A 5,108-nucleotide genomic window follows, 5' to 3' on the forward strand; every position below is an offset into this window, starting at 1 on the left:
TCCCGGATGATAACGAATCTCGTATTCGTAGTCGTTGAGTAGCTCAATCCAACGTCTTTGCCTCATGTTGAGTTCCTTCTGATCGAATATGTGTTGAAGGCTTTTGTGGTCTGTGAAGATGGTGCACTTTGTACCGTATAGGTAGTGCCTCCAGATTTTTAGGGCGAACACCACTGCTTCAAGTTCTAAGTCATGAGTGGTGTAGTTGACCTCGTGCGTTTTTAGTTGTCGTGAGGCGTATGCAATGACCTTGCCTCGCTGCATTAGCACACAACCCAGCCCTTGATTGGATGCATTGCAGTATACTACAAAGTCTTATGTCCCCTCTGGAAGAGACAAAATGGGTGAAGTTCTGTATGAACCTGCGATAATAGCCAGCAAGGCCTAGAAATTGGCGAATTTCGGTTGGCGTTGTTGGCGCAGACCAATTCTGGATAGCCTTGATCTTGGAAGGGTCCACGTGGATTCCCTCTTCGCTGACCACGTGAACTAGGAAGTCCACCTTCCTAATCCAAAACTCGCATTTTGAGAATTTCGCGTAAAGCTTCTCAGTCCTCAGCGTCTCTAAGACTTGTCTCATGTGCTGACCATGTTCCTCTTTACTTTTTGAATAAATGAGTATATCATCTATGAATACTATCACAAATTTGTCCAGGAACGAACGACATACCCGGTTCATTAAGTCCATGAACACGGCGGGTGCATTGGTTAGTCCGAACGGCATCACTACGAATTCGTAGTGACCGTATCTAGTTCGGAAGGCCGTCTTAGGAATATCGCTCTCTAGGACTCTCAGCTGGTGATATCCCGATCTCAGATCGATCTTGGAAAAGTAGTTTGCTCCTTGGAGTTGATCGAACAAATCGTCTATTCGTGGTAGGGGGTACCGGTTCTTAATGGTAAGTTTGTTGAGTTCTCGGTAGTCGATGCACATTCTGAACGATCCATCTTTCTTTTTCACGAAAAGCACTGGTGCTCCCCAAGGTGAGAAGCTTGGTCGGATGAATCCTTTGCTGAGTAGTTCATTTAGTTGACTGGATAGTTCTTGCATCTCTAATGGGGCTAAGCGATACGGCGCTTTGGCCACAGGGGTGGCTCCAAGAATTAAGTCGATTCTGAATTCGACTTGTCTTGTAGGCAGTACTCCTGGAAGATCCTCAGGAAAGATATCAGGAAAGTCACAGAAGTCAGGCACGCCCTTGATGTCTTCTACTCCTCGATTCACATCCACAACATGTGCCAAGAACGCGTGACATTCCTTGCGTAGATATTTTTGAGCCTTGATGGAAGAGATGATACGAAGAGGGGTTCTAGTTTTGTCGCCATAAATAACGAGGGCTTCGCCATTTGGCAGATTTAGGCGAACGGCCTTATCGTAACATAAAATGTCCGCACGATGAGAACTTAGCCAATCCATGCCTATGATGATGTCGAAACATTTTATTGAGACAGGCATGAGGTTGATTGGAAAGGAATTATTCTTTAATGAGAAGGTACAGTTTAAGTATATTTCCTTAGCGCTTTTTGTTTTCCCGTTAGCCATTTCTACTATAAAAGTTTCACTTAATGATTGAGGGATTTGTTTGAGTAGATTTTTAAAACTATGGCTCACGAAACTCCTCTCCGCTCCACTATCAAATAACATGCATGGATATGAGTTATCGAGGAGAAAGATACCCGTAACAACAGTGGGGTCTGCAACGGCTTCCTCCTGGCCCATTGCGAATACTCGGCTACTTCCCCCAGCATTCCTGTTGTTTGCCTTCGGGCAGTCCCTTCGGAAGTGCCCGGTTGCTCCGCACTCGTAGCAGGTACGGCCTACTCCGACATTTGCAGCTGGAGCGGTTGTTTGGGCTGGTTCTTTGAAGAAACGGATGGTGTGTCCCTTCCTGTTTCACCTAGTGCAATGCATTTCACGGCAGGGTCCGTGGTGATGAAAGTTGCATCGGTTGCACTTAGGCTGGTTGCCGTTGTATGGCTTTGTTGGTGCTGGGGCGGTCGGGACAGTAACAGTGTGAGCCGTCACTATTTGTTGTTTGTTGGGGTTCTCTTGCAAGGCTTGTCCCTTTCTCTTGTTCCACGGTTTCCTTTGGCCCTGTATTTCCTTTGGTGGGTCGGCAGTAACTGCGGTAGTATCCTTTTTGATCCCGTGATCGATCAAACGTTGTGCCAGGTGCTTTGCGCTGTTGAATATGACTAGGTTGGAGGCCAAGACATGTCCTTGAATCTGGGGTGACAACCCCCAGATGTATCTTTCTACTTTCTTCGGCTCCGGGTTGACCATTCCCGGGCAAAGGGCTGACAAATCACTGAACCTGGCCGTATAGGCTGCTAGGTCAGAACCAACCATTTTCAGGTTCCATAGCTCCTACTCCAGTTTTTGAATTTCGCCCCTCGGGCAGTATTCTTCCAACAGTAGGACCTTCAAGTCCTCCCAGCTCATGGCGTTGGCGACTGGAAGAGACATAGATTTCACATGGCCCTTCCACCACGTGAGGGCTCGGTCTATGAAGGTACAAGCAGCAAACTTGACCTTGCTTGTTTCTTGGCATGAACAGATTTCAAAGACCGTCTCGGTCTTTTCAAACCATTGCATAAGAGCAGTGACTCCTCCAGTGCCGTTGAACATTTTCGCCGTTGTCTCATGTTTAGATTTGGCTGATCCATCAGATACCTCAGGCTCTTGTGATCCGTGTAAATGGTACAGCGGACCCCATAGAGGTAGTGTCGCAAAATCTTGAGGGCAAAAACAACTACCCCCAACTCCAGGTCGTGCATCGGGTAATTCGCCTCGTGAGGCTTCAACTGCCTTGAGGCGTAGGCGATGACGTGCCCTCTTTGCATCAACACTGCACTCAAACCCGAAATCGATGCATTATAGTATACTACAAAATCCTCAACGCCCTCTGGCAGGGCTAAGATCGGCGCCTCGGACAACCTCTGCCTCAAAGTCTCAAACGTTGCCTGCTACTCAGGCCCCCAGTGAAATACAACAACCTTCTTCGTCAGCCGGGTCAGGAGTACCGCTATCTTGGAGAAATCCTGAATGAATCTCCTATAATAGCTTGCTAAACCGAGGAAACTCCGAATCTTAGATGGAGACTTCGGAACCTCCCATCTCATCACAGCCTCCCGTTTGACCGGGTCGACCATAATGTCGTTCTGGTTGACAAGGTGCCCCAGAAACTATTCCTCGTGCAACCAGAACTCGCACTTGGAGAACTTGGCGTATAATATCTCCCTCCTCAGGGTATCATACACCTCTTGCAAGTGCTCCTCGTGTTGCTCCTGTGTCTTGAAGTAAACCAAGATGTCTTCAATAAAGACTATCACAAACGGATCCAACATCGGTCTGTATACGCGGTTCATGAGGTCCATGAACACTGAAGGAGCATTGGTGAGACCAGAGGGCATCATCACGAACTCGTAATGACCGTAGCGAGTCTGGAAAGCAGTCTTCTGTACATCCTCATCTTTGACTCTCATCTGGTGATATCCTGAACGCAAATCGATCTTGGAGAACCAAGATGCTCCCTGAAGCTGGTCGAAGAGATCGTAAATCCTCGGGAGTGGGTAGCGGTTCTTCACCGTAACCTTATTCAGCTCCCGGTAGTCTATACATATCCGGTGGGACCCGTCCTTCTTCTTCACAAACAGAATCGGGGCTCCCCAAGGAGAACTGCTCGACCTGATAAATCCCTTGTCTAACAACTCCTGCAGTTGTGTAGACAACTCTTGCATCTTGGGAGGAGCCAACCGATATGGTGCCTTGGCTAACGGCGCCGCACCAGGGACTAGGTCAATCCGGAATTCCACCCGTCTCTCAGGAGGTATCCCAGGAAACTCCTCTGGGAACACATCCGTGTACTCCCGCACAACTGGAACATTGCTCACGATCGCCTTTCCCGCCTCCCGGGTATCCATAACGTAGGCGACATAACCTGCGCAAACCCGCTGAAGGTAGCGCCTAGCCCTCCCTGCTGAACACAAAGCTGGCCCACGCTGCGGCCTCTCGCCCTGAATCAGCAACTCTCCCCCACTTGGGGTCCTGACACGAACCAAATGCTGCTCACAGTCGATCACCGCCCCATTAGGTCTCAACCAATCCATGTATGATGACCTTGTTCCCAAGCAAAGAATGGGAACCAAATCCACAAGGTATCGCTCGTCATACATCCTCAGGACACAATCTCTGTAAACCTATGATGCCCGGACAGATCGGTCGTCCGCAACCTCGACCTCTAATGGACAATCCAATGTGCCTAAAGACTCAGCAAAACTCTTGCTGAGTGCAAGAGATACGAATGATCGGGTAGCTCCCGAATCAAATAACACCAATACTAGAATACCGTTCACATGGAACGATCGTAACAAAATACATGAAAATGAAACATAAATATCAAAACTGACATATAAATAAAGATATGGAGAAGAAACATACCCGTCATCACATCCGGTGCGGCACGCGCCTCCTCGGCGGTCAACTGGAAGTCTTGGCTCCTCACCACTGGAGCATCTGTCTTGCTCTGTCGGCCATCCGTGATCCGTAGGGTTGCTGGAGCTGGAGCCGCCACTGGCGCTCCTGATGTCAACCTCGGGCAGTTGGCCTTTTGATAGCCCTTCTGATTGAAATGGAAGCAAATCAAGTCTGATGTCTGAATGGTGGGGGTAGGGGCAATACAATCCCTGCCAAGGTTCCCAAGCTTGCCTTACTTATAGCAGCCTGATTCCCCTAGTCTGTAAACTCACTTATGCGACTTGTCTCATTTCCCACATCGGCTCCGACCCTGCTGGCCCTTCGACCTAGAGTCGAATCCCTTGGGTTTCTTCCCCGAAACGCCAGTCGTCTGCCCAGTGTCCACCTTCCTCTTCCTGATGTGCTCTATATCAATCTCTCTTCCCCTCACCCTGGCTATCATGTCATCCAAAGTCGAGAATGCTGAGTAGCTGACATGTTTCCGAATGTTAGCTCTCAATATGTCATGGTATCGGGTTTTCTTCATCTCCTCATCACCCGCATACTGAGCACCAGTAAGGCCCTCTCCCTGAACTTGGCGGTAATCTCCTCCACTGAATCAGTAGTCTGCCTCATATCCAAGAACTCCCTG

Source organism: Lactuca virosa, chromosome 4 (assembly GCF_052849685.1).
Source record: "Lactuca virosa cultivar CGN04683 chromosome 4, Lactuca_virosa_CGN04683_v6, whole genome shotgun sequence".
Lineage (NCBI taxonomy): Eukaryota > Viridiplantae > Streptophyta > Magnoliopsida > Asterales > Asteraceae > Lactuca > Lactuca virosa.